The sequence below is a fragment of the Maniola hyperantus genome, chromosome 9, assembly GCF_902806685.2.
Source record: "Maniola hyperantus chromosome 9, iAphHyp1.2, whole genome shotgun sequence".
Classification (NCBI taxonomy): domain Eukaryota; kingdom Metazoa; phylum Arthropoda; class Insecta; order Lepidoptera; family Nymphalidae; genus Maniola; species Maniola hyperantus.
Window position 1 is genome coordinate 10,293,322 of NC_048544.1, and position 12,674 is coordinate 10,305,995.

The 12,674-nt window shown below is 37.4% G+C and overlaps 1 protein-coding gene across 2 annotated transcripts in view; it reads left to right on the plus strand.

Moving 5' to 3' along the window:
* Positions 1-450: 450 nt before the first annotated feature.
* The window catches only part of LOC117984958 (uncharacterized), a 39,021-nt gene continuing 26,797 nt past the window's right edge, over positions 451-12,674 (plus strand). For both annotated transcript variants that reach the window (XM_034971632.2, XM_069500554.1), the window contains exon 1: positions 451-775. The gene's annotated coding sequence lies outside the window, so the exon portion shown is untranslated. The remainder of the gene's footprint in view (positions 776-12,674) is intronic.

Genomic DNA, 12,674 nt, shown 5'->3' on the forward strand with positions numbered 1-12,674 from the left:
TCTTCTCAAAAGTGTACACTTTCACAACCTTGGCACTCGCGAGGGAGTGGCTAGAAACACAAAATGTTAACTTTCACATAGATATTTTTATAGTGCCTTTGAAATTTATATATGGTAGCTAAGCGCATCGATATGTTACTTTTAAGTTTCTTAAGACAATTTCTACGAAATTTTTCAAAACATTTTGAAAAGTAGAAAATGGTTAATTTTTTACTAAAGCTTAGGCGAGGTTGTTTTTTTAGTTCAGGCATAGAACCTACTTAAGTCGATTATTCTTAAAGTCCACATGAAAATATAAGTAGATACCACAATCGAATAACCTTATCAATACTTTACAGTTAAGAAATAGGGGAAGTATAGGCTTTTTGGTTTCAGCGATGTGCATGGTAAACGGTAAGGCACCGTTGCTTCCAAGCGCGCGTCTGCCGCCAGTTGACCATCGTCCGGCAACTAAAAAGCACGCTTTAACACCGCAACTCCCACTTCTCTCCCAAGTTATTGTCGATACTGGCACGCGAGAAACAATTAAAACGGTCAATTAAAAGAAAACATTGTCTATGGTCGTTACGCGCGCGATCTTAATTACGAACGATTTTTTTTCGGAATGTGATGTGTCTTCTTCATCAGTGATAAGCTCGTGTCGGATGAAATCAGATTTGCTGTTTGGTACTTGAACGCATTTCAGTTGCCTTAATTATTGTTATGTTCTGATTTTCGGATTAACTCTATTCTATTTCGGATTTTTGACAACGCGGCCACAGCCAATTTTATTATGGTGAGTTTATTATTTATTTTAATATACCTAAGTTATAAGTTTAAGCTGTAGGTAAGCAATATACTTACAATTATTTTAAGTTACTCTATTATATTACTGCTAACTATTTTTGATAAATAAGTAAGTATGTATTAACCACAGATAACGGACTTCGCGCGTATATTTCAATAGAATATATTTCTGTTCAAGTAAGTGCTTTTGAATCTTCAAATAATTAAATTTATCACTGGTCCGAAATGCTTTTCCTACCGAGAAGAACCAGCAAGAAACTCGGCGGTTGCTCTTTACAAGTGCTAATTTTACAATAATATTTTGCCATACTGTACAAGCAATATTGCAGTCCCGCGCATTGCTGGAGCGAGTCAAATCCAAGCTTTTTATCATTTACATACCTAATCAATATGCTTCTTTTAGGAGCTTTACATACATATCATATAATTAAAAATAACCTATGAAACGTATTTACGATCATGTAAACTTTCTACGTACAAACCGATTTTAATAAAGCTTTCACACTTATGTAGTTTGGAACAGAGCCTTTCAAAGAGACTGCAACTGCACATTTGCATATAGGAATGATCTAGTTTAAATTACTAAAGGAAATGTTTTCCTCGTCCTTGATGTGTGTGGCTCTCAAACATTGGTGAAGAGAGAGAGTCGAACCAACATCTGGAGGAGGTCCATTGAGGCAGACTTACAGTCAAAAGTGGGACTCTAGTGGAATCATGTTAAGGTAGTAGCCAAAGACCAGTCACATGTTAGACTATAACTGCCGTTCTATATTCCACGGAGTAAGACTCAATCATCATCACCATCATGCGAATGTAGCAAATCATTTCAGTCTTCTCTCAAGATGCCCAACCTTTTTTGGGGATGTGCATTGTGCAACTTGGATAGGGGTGTGATTCATAGTGAGAGTTGGTTCTTGTATGTCGTGTTCTTTAGATGCCATCACCTGTACAACGTTTGGCTACTTAATCTGTTCTTAGATGCAGTCGCACGGATCACGGCTTTGTGCTCATTCCGTAGTGCTCGTTAAGATTTTTACCCAGGAAGTACGTCGTCTACCAGGTCTTCGTCTTCCTTAGATTAAGCCTTGTATGATCAATTGCAACAGCCGGGAAACCGACCGGACTTCATGAGGGTTCATTCATCCGATTAGGGTTCCGTACCCGAAGGGTAATCATAATCATAATAATTTATTATTGCAAATACACGTTTTATGGCTCGTATGAGTGCCAACGGAACCCTATTACTAAGCCTCCGCCGCTGTACATCCGTCTGTCTGTCAACGGGCTGTACGTATGTATACATGTATGTATACTGTATAGTCTATATTTCTAGTGCCGCTATAACAACAAATAATAAAAATTTCAAATGCAAATTTAAAAAAACTAAAAAGTACATAATGTTAAGATTACCTTGTACGATAAAACCGTGTGCGACTCCAACTCGCACTTGACCGATTTTTATTGCTTTATTCGTTCAATAATATTCCTCCATAGCTAAAATGAGCGAAACTAAAAAAACCGGCCAAGTGCGAGTCAGACTCGCGCACTGAGGGTTCCGTAATACAATCGTATTTTATCGACATTTTACATGATAAATCAAAAACTATTAAATACCTAAAAATAAATAAAAATCTGTTTTAGAATGTACAAATGAAGCCCTTTCATATGATACCCCATCCCACCCCATTGATATAGTTATCTTACTTCGGAAATTGAAAATACTAATTATTAGTTTATCACCACAATTTAATTTTTTTGTGTGATGTGACCACAAATTCACGGTTTTCAGATTTTTCCCCTAAAGCCAGCTATAAGACCCACCTACCTGCCAAATTCCATGATTCTAGGTCAACGGGAAGTACCTGTACTTAGGTGTCTTGACTGACAGACAGACTGACAGACAACAAAGTGATCCTATAAGGGTTCCGTTTTTCCTTTTGAGGTACGGAACCCTAAAAATACAGCAAATTAGAGAATTAGAGAGGAAGTTATGACACTACAATATTCATTAACGCAGCTCAGAATTTTTACCGAGACATGCAGGTTTCCCCACAATAATATATTCTATTAAAGAGCGCGTGACGAATTGTATAATACTATATTAAGTTCATAACTTTTTATAGAAAATTCTAGCGCATTATGAGGGGAGTACATTATTGTCACGTCACGTTCAGTGAACTATAAATTAAGCTAACACCTGGATAGACCAAGACAGTAGTTGTGGTGTATGGCACTACATGTCACGTTATGTAGTCTACGAGACAAAAGGGGGAAGGAACGAAGAAAGAAAGTGTATAGAGCACAATATTATTATATTGCAGACTAGCTTATGCTCGCGACTTCGTCCGCATGGACTACACAAATTTCAATTTTACCCCTTTAGGGGTTGAATTTTCAAAAATCCTTTTTTAGCGGATGTCTACGTCATAATAGTTATCTGTCCCAATCCGTCCAGTACTTTGAGCTGTGCGTTTATACATCAGTCAGTCAGTCTGTCAGAGTTTCGCAACCCGTTGAGCCTTTATGATATCGTTCTTTACAACAAGTCCTAGGTCGAGCGCGTTGCCGAGCCACACTGCCCTAGCGATTAGTTGGTATCCAGACAAAGATTTCGTGCCCATATTATAAATGCGAAAACGGAGGGTTGTTTTGTTTGTTTGTTGGTTTATTGGTTTGTTGGTTTGCTGGTTTGTCCTTCAATCACGTCGCTTCAGAGCAACGGATCGATGTGATGTTAAGCATGGGTATAGATAAAGACCTGGAGAGTGACATAGTTTTATCTCGGGACATCAAAGAGTTCCACAGGATTTTAAAAAACCTAAATTCACGCGTACGAAGTCTTAGCTAGAAGCTAGTTATCTTCATAAAAACTCCTAGTGCAAGATTCATTCGTTACTAAGTAAATACGGAAGGAAGTGAATATATTGAGCGGCCAGTGTAACGCTTTCGTCGTCGGTATGATGTACATCAAGATGGTTGTCTAGACTTATTCGAGTCGTCAGAGGTATATAATATTATGGGGCATAGTGTTCAATAGTTCAACCGGTAAAGGAGTGGACTGGAAACCGAACCGTCGTCGTTCAAACCCCGCCCGTTGCACTATTGTCGTACCTACTCCTAGCACAAGCCTGACGCTTAGTTGGAGAGGAAAGGGGAATATTTTTAACATGGCTAATATTCTTTAAAAAAAAAGTTGTCATAACTCATATTTAAGTGTTGGGTCAACCATACTAGCAAGGATGTACTTGTACCTACCCCGGAGGCTAGAGATACCTGTACATTGAAAACGGAGCGTACCTATAGTGGGGAAAACTTCATACACGCTCTGTATTGACTGCTTACCTAGTTTAAGTATAGACAGTAAGAAGTTTTCCTAAAATTTTACATAAATACTTGTGGTGACAGCCTAGTTAAGACGTCGGCCTCTTAGTCCGGGGTTCAAACTCACCTCTAACTTTTCGGAGTTATGTGCGTTTTAAGCAAATAAAATATATCACTTGCTTCAACGAGGATACCAGCATGCCTGAGAGATAATGTTCTCAAAGGTGTGTGAAGTTGCGAATATACACAAGACAAGCGTGGTAGACTATGGCCAAACCCTTCTCATTCTGAGAGGAGCCCCATGCTCAGTATTGAGCCGGCGATGGGTTGATCACGATGATGATGACTTATTTCACTGCAGGATTGAAATATTGAAATTCAAGACATTTCAAGCTATTAACAATATTCTAGGGCGAATATTGTTAGAAGCATGAATCTTTACAGGTAATACGGGAACTCGAGTCAAAGAACAGAATAGTGGTTCTACGGAACAAACACAAGTGGTATATCTTACTGTTCAAGTGTCTGAAACTACGACTCACTTTGGGTTCTTGAGTTAATGAATTAAGTAACTTAGCAATGATTTAGCTATAACGGTATTTAGGTAAACGCTTTCATAAAACTTAGATATGTATATGATAGTCTTTTATAATATGACGTAGATAAACGTGAGGAATGTGAAGTTTTGTTAAAATATTGATTTGAACATCAGGAATCCGGAGCTAGGAACTTAGCTCAAACGTTAGGAGATTCAAAGTTGATGGGGGCCATTATATTTCAATTTAAAAAACAAAAGTGTTGTTGTTGTATCCACCTGATAGAATAAAAAGATAGCCTAGATTCGCATAGTATTATTTGGAAATAATACTATGTGCATTTTATTCAGGTTACCTACGTCATTAGATAGAGCCATTGAGTACATCACCATATTATAATTTTTTTTCACACATTGATTTTACAAAACAATAACAAATGGGAACGGTGATCCTGCAGAAGTATAAGTAAAATGCGAGAGAGTGTTAATTTATTGGTTTGTCCTTCAATCACGCCGCTACAGAGCAACGGATCGACATATTTTTTTGGCATGAGTAGGTACAATTAAAAAACATAGGCTTATTGTCCCGGATAATCAAAGAGTTTTCACAGGATTTTTAAAAATCTAAATCCACCCGGATGAAGTCAATGGTGGATTTAGATTTTAGGTAATAAATCAATGAATAAAGGCTGGAGGTACATGAGTAGATCTAGAGGTTCTCGGAGGAGGTACAAATGAACATATTATTATTATAAAATATGATGACCCTCGTACGAAACTGGAACGCGTCAAATACCTACCTAGTGTAACAAAAAGATTCTAGAAAAATCTAGGTAGTAGGTATTTTACGAATTCACAATTTGATGTTGCAAACAACAGATTGTTCTACATAAACTAGTTCTAAAACTTTCCACACAAAAAAACAGACACTAAAGTTGACATGATTTATAAGCGCATAGCCGTAAAAACAAAACTATGTGACAAAAATGAAGATCCAATATTATAACGCGTAAAATTTAACTCCTCACGCACCATTTTAATTTTTTGTGTCAATGTTCATGTCAAAAGTACGATTTTAGACCTTATTTTAAAGGTGAACCGTACTTTTAACATGACAGCTGACCCATAGAGTTAAAAAAGCAGATGAGGAGTCTTGTACGGACTATATTTTAAACAAATATTCCTACTATATTTATAAAGGCCGTATAAAGGTATTGTCGTAAAGTCGTAATTCTTGTGTGGGTTTGTAGAGAGCTAAGCTTTGTAAATGTTTTATTAGCTTATATTTTTTCAGAAAATGCGGGAGACGTGCTCCAAAATCAGGGTCTACCTATAAAGTATTTAGAACCCCTAACATAATTGATAAAAAAATCTAGAATTGGTAAATAATAAATAAAGTAGGTACTTACTGATTTTATTTTGGAATAAGTTCGGCCTTATGGAATAAGGGAGTGCCAAGCTTGTTCTAGATCAACTAGTATGGATATGGGTAAACTATTTAAAGTACATAATACCTATTAGTCGGTGTTAGGTGTTGAATTCACGAGTAGTTACTTACCTACCACAAAAGTGCGAATAGCGCCCCGGTTTATAAAAGACACACTTTCATATAACTCCTAGTAATAAGCAAGTCATTGCTAACATCTAAGTGTCTTCGCTATGAAATATTTACGAGTTATAAATTCCTCAAATCAAAAAATTCAAGTTATTCCATCCATCGGTCAATGGTTTTGACGTACACTTTCGAAAGGTGTAATAAATCGTCTTTCATCAGTGAGTTTGGAATTTGTTTTACACCTTGCGTGCCTTGCTTACTCCGATGATTAAAAATCTATTTACTAAGGTCAACTCCTTGTTACCTACTGTCTATAGTAAGTACCTAATTGTGTAGGTATTTGTACCTGATAAATTATGAAAATTAAAGTAGGCAAAAACTTAGATAATTTTTAGTTATCTAAGTTTTTGCCTACTTTAATTTTCATAATTTATCTCTTACCTACTAGTAAACTCATTAAACAGAAACGCTCTCTTCTTACTGCCCCCCCCCCCCCCCCCCCCCCCCCCCTCCTTATACTATATCCTTAACGGGATATGAACAGTTAAGTGCTAAGTATGCAAAATTATTTTTTTTTGTCGGACTTAATTTAGATATCGATGTTATTAATATAGTAATACCGGTAGCTAATTGTATTATTTACCTCAATAATAGCGGCAAAAACAATCATTTTTGGTTTCGGTTGCTGATTGACATGGATAACTATATTTTTTACTGTCCTCTGACTAGTTAATCTTTTATTTAAGTATACAACTAGTTACTAGTAGGTATAATACAAAAAGTCAAGAAGCTCATTACATAGACGAACACTCTCGCATTCACTTCCAAATGATATCTAACACACTTTCTGGATGACTTGTGCATCTTTTTGACACTCATTTTCATCAGTCTTGGATGAGTAGATTTAAAAGTAATAACATTTTATAAAAATTTTGTTTTTTTAACAAGTGAAATTATAATCATGAACTCTCAGAAAAATTTTAACACACTGAAATTATCATGATTATAGACATGCATAAAGTTACAAGGATGTTCGCAGATTTGTAAAATACTAGGTACTTAAAAAAAATTCAACCGCCCCACTCTTTCTCAGAACTATTTTAGTAATGTGCCTACCCCTGAAGTACCTACCTAATACACAAAAAAATATCGTAATATTAGTGATATTTTAGTGTTGAAATTAATAATAGTTATTAGAGTTGATAAAATTGTATGAAAAGATTAAAGGAAAATAAAACGATGTCTCTAACTAGCAATTTTTTTAGAAATTAGCCTTTACAAACAAACTACGCTTTTCGGTTTCAAATAAAAGGGTTTTTGAGAAACCTCAGTGGGTAAGTCTGCCTCGCACTACCAGACTGTTTTTTATTTACAAACAATTTCCTCACCTCACTGCGTAGCTTAAGTGTAAACTCTTCTAGTAAGTAATTACTGTTATTGCCATATGAAATTAAACTAAGTACTTTAATTATCTCGGTCTAGTAATCAAAAACAGCGTCACAGCACAAAATACTATTGTAGCGTGAGTGATACGAGTAGGTATAATATCTATTATAAATATAAATGTCTGTCGGCTGAACTCCCGTGTTACTCGGAGTATGCCCGGCTGATTTCGATCCTCTCCGGACTCCGGGGTTCTCTTTCACTGGGCCATTGATCGTGACGCAACGCCATGGCGAAGTAGTGCGACTCGCGCAGTCTCCTTATCGCCGCATAGCGAGAAGTCGCAAGAGCTGGCCCATTGAAAGGCCCCGGATTCAAAACTAGTCATACTCCGTAGTAGGCATACTCCGACTAACACATGAGTTCAGCCGACAGACATTTAGGTGTCTAGGTACTAACTACTAGTGAAGAATGTAACAGACCGTACACCACGTAGGTATGTGATCGCATACACTACTAACCCACTGCACGAAAATACAAAGAAACGTAAAATTTTATTAAGGCCATCGCGTGATTGTTTTTACTTGGTATATTTCACCTGTTGAAGGGATCAGCGCATTGGACAATTAGTCCACTTGCCAATTAGCACATCAATTATCTACATTTAATTGAAGTGTAATAAATTTACTGTTCTTGTATGTAGGTACTTAGCATGAAACGTAAAACCACATGTGAGGGAAACGCGTTTGAGTAATTTTTAGGGTCCAGTACCAAAATGGTAAAAAAATTCCTTTTGGTGGTGTTTGGAACAAAACTGCTTATACAGAGTATAGTACAATTGACCGACTGTATTGGCTTGGCTTGGCTTGTCAGATTTTCGCTTCTCGCCCTGTAGGAAACTGCAGTAACAGCCGCAACTATAATACCTAAGGTTGAAAATTAAGGAATTGGTTTAGAGTAGCATACAGTAGGTACGGTACAGTCAGATACGTACGCGGCGCAGCGATTTTGCAGTTCTACACTATGTGATGATAAATAATAAAACATCTTCATATCAAGGCAATCTTTTCTTGTACAAACTTTAGTCAATTATCTTTACTTAAAGAGAATATAATTATCTTACTCTCAATTTCATCGTACAAGCGGTAGGCGTCCTCTGACCTTAACTTTCGCTGGCGATTCAAACGAAACAATACTGTGTATCCGCTTAGTCATTTTGAACTTGAAAACATGCACAATCCTTGCACTAAGCAAGTTACGTTACACCTCATTAGGGTTGCCAACTGATGTTTTTGTCAATAGTTGTAGTATTTAGTCAGAGTGAACTAAAGTACGAGACCTCTCTGTTTGATCCTGAATCGACGATAAGTCAAATTAGGCTATTGGTGATGTACAATCAAAGAAAAATAGGCGATTCATAGGCTACCTAGCGTAAATGTAGTTTACATTTGAAGCTTGCCAGTGTCGTCGAAGCCTCGTCGTTACAAGTACCCTCGTGAACTGTGACCTAGTCGTCAACCCGATAAGGAAAGCTTCTTTCAGAAGCTCAAGAGTGCCGTAAAGGGTAATTTAGGAGGCAAAATGAGGAGATCTTAAGTAGAAGAAACAGAAAACTGGTGAGAGACACTTTGTATCGGACTAGCGACTTAGCGACTAGCGGATGAGCGACTCCCCACTAGGTGGATACATGGCAATATTGCCGCAGCGAACAGCTGGATACAAATGAATCAAGTTTTAGAGTAAGGAAATCCCTGCTTGAGATCCAACAATGGGCCTCTCGTCGATGACCGCGACATCTAAGGTATTACGAAAATATGACTTAATAGTATCTGCTATATCACGAAATGTACATCTTCGTTAGTTTCATTTCCCGCAGAGCAACATAATGTGACATTGGTCATGTGACATGGCCACACCACACGAGTAGATAATATAGACCACAGGGGAAGCTTCATACTAGCGGCTGGCTGTAGGTTCACTCACTCTAGCGCAGCTCACGCACAACACGACGTGTCACGGACGCTCCGTTTGCCGCCAAACTGGGCGCACGGAGCGTCCGTGGCACGTCGTGGTGTGCGTGAGCTAGTGTGAAGCTTCCTGAAGCTGTGTGGCCACACGGTACGATAATTTAAATTGTATCAAGAATCGATGGCAGACTCTTGTACCGTAATATTTCAATTCTTCAGCACGATGTTGCGTCGGCATAAAATTGCCGCATGCTTTAGACCGCATATTTATTTATTGATGTTTCCATTTGTAGTATGCCTTATTGTCGCATGTTATTGCTCCGGCATAAAACAGCCTTAATTTAACTGAGTCACTAATGAAAGTGTATGTATTTAGATTTAGATTGTAAATCACGAATACACAATAAGATGTCATAATTAGTAGGTAAAGATATGCCTAAGTTAAAAAGTGCTGTCTAACTTAATTGCATATTTTTGATTTAATTTCCGCAAAGTTAAGCAAGAAAATTAAAAAGTACGAAAGAAATCTAAATATATAAAAGGAAAAGGTGACTGACTGACTGACTGATCTATCAACGCACAGCTCAAACTACTGGACGGATCGGGCTGAAATTTAGCATGCAGATAGCTATTATGACGTAGCCATCCGCTTAGAAAGGATTTTTGAAATTTCAACCCCTAAGGGGGTGAAATAGGGGTTTGAAATTTGTGTAGTCCACGCGGACGTAGTCGCGAGCATAAGCTTGTATGAATTAAAAACAAATCTATTCATATATCTTTACCATGAGTTAGTAACTACTTATAGGTAGTAGATACCTATTTCTATAATACTGATAGTATTAATTGCTTAAAGCGCACATAATTTCCGAAAAGTTAGAGGTGCGTGCCCGGGATCAAACTTCCGACCTTCAATTAGAAGGCGGACGTCCTAACTCCTAACCACTAGGCTATCACAACTTTTAAATATCATTTGCTTTAACGGTGAAGGAAAATATCGTGAGGAAACCTGCATGCCTGAGAGTTCTCCATAATGTTCTCAAATGTGTGTGAAGTCTACCAATCCGCACATGGCCAGCGTGGTAGACTATGGCTAAAAACCTTCTCACTCTGAGAGGAGACCCGTGCCCCGTAGTGAGCCGGCGATGGGTTGATCATGATGATGATGATGATAGTATTAAATCTCCTTCAAAAATGGCAACCCTACGCCTACGTGACATGTACTCTAAAGAGAAATTTGCTTTTTGTTTGCCGTAATGCAATTCGTACTCGCATTTGGACAATAATTTTGCTTCTTTGCAATTTTAATGAGTGCAACTCATTGTTCCGTGCCTTGCGGATACCGTTTCAGTAAAAGTAAGAGTGGTCAAAAAGATTACACGTAACTTTTATTGTTTAGCATTGTAATTATAATTGAGATATCACTTGTTACACCCGAACCTTGGAAAGCTTCTTTGGAGATAAGATCTTTGCAAAAAAATTAGAATGCCATCTGCCTATCAAAGTGCTCTACATACTTAATTAGCCACAATTAGTTTTATAACTCTAATTTACAATAGATTTAAGACGTAAGTATTATAAGCTAAGCTTATTATTATATCTATTAAAGAATAGGAGCTAGTCTAAAGATATAAAATGAAAAGGTGACTGACTGACTGACTGACTGATTTATCCAACGTCCATAGCGGATTGTCGAGCTGATGAGATATTGGTACGAGAATCAAACGAACATTGTGCGTTGGGGCGACACAGCTTCTAGTGAGTTTAAACAAGAGTGCGGTGTACGTCAGGGGGGGCTAACCTCTCCGGACCTGTTCAATCTTTACGTTGATGACCTGATTGGGGAGATAAGTGGTACTGGCATCGGTTGTCATATTGACGGAGTTTGTTTTAACAACTTAAGCTACGCCGATGACATGGTGCTACTTAGCCCCTCAATAAATGGTCTCCGTAAATTGGTATCGATTTGCGAAAGTTACGCCTTGAGACATGGATTAAAATACAATGTACGCAAATCAGTAATGTTGATTTTTAGAGCTGGTCCGGAGAGGATACCACCAGTTTTATTAGATGGGACACCAGTACAGGTTGTGTAACAGTTCAGGTATCTTGGACACATGTTGACGGGGTCCCTGAGTGACGACTTTGACATAGAACGAGAGCGACGGTCACTGGCAATATGGTGCAACATGCTCGCTCGCCGATTTGCTCGGTGCTCTGAGGATGTTAAAGTTACGTTGTTTAAAGCTTATTGTATGAGTTTTTATACTTCACAATTATGGATCAACTACACCAAAAGATCCTTTAACATCCTCAGGGTACAATATAATGATGCCCTTCGCATTTTATTAAAAATGCCGAGGTATTGTAGCGCGTCGGGCATGTTCGCCGGCGCTGGAGTCCCGGACTGATACGCCGTTATACGAAATAGAATTGCGGGTTTCTGGGAAACCGTCCGTAATTCTAATAATAAAATGATTAAAGTCGTCGCTCAGGCATCCCCTGACAATGTGTTCTATAAACACTGGCTTAAGGTACACCAGATCCCGAACGCAAAATGACTATTCATTTTTTTAAATGATTTTTACTAAATACTGTTTATACACATTTTAATTTTTAATTATCAACATGTTTTTATATGGGTCCCAGACCTGAAATAAAATGATTTTATTTTATTTATTTTATTTTATTTATTTTATAGGCACTTTTACATCTCCCTGGATGTAATTTATCTAGAATGCATATTAAATAAAATACTGAACTTTTCGAGATAATCGAGCGATATAAATCTGTAAAGTCATTAAACATGATGGATTCGTGAACAAGTTTAAACTACTTTCTATTGAAGCTGAATACTTACTTGCTGATCTCGTAGTTGGGTAGACATTAAAAAGATTACATGCAATATAAGTCCAGCCGCTACCATCATCGACGAAAGTCAGTGAAAAAAAATATATATAATATATATATTTTGTGGATATACATACGTTCTAGGAATTTAAAAATGTGATTTTACAGATTTGTGGTAAAATATTCAGTTTCAAAGGTACATGATCTCAAAAATTTAGACACAAATATGTTTTAACCCGAGTAGCTTTAAAACTAGATATTTTTAAGGAAATCTGGCAAA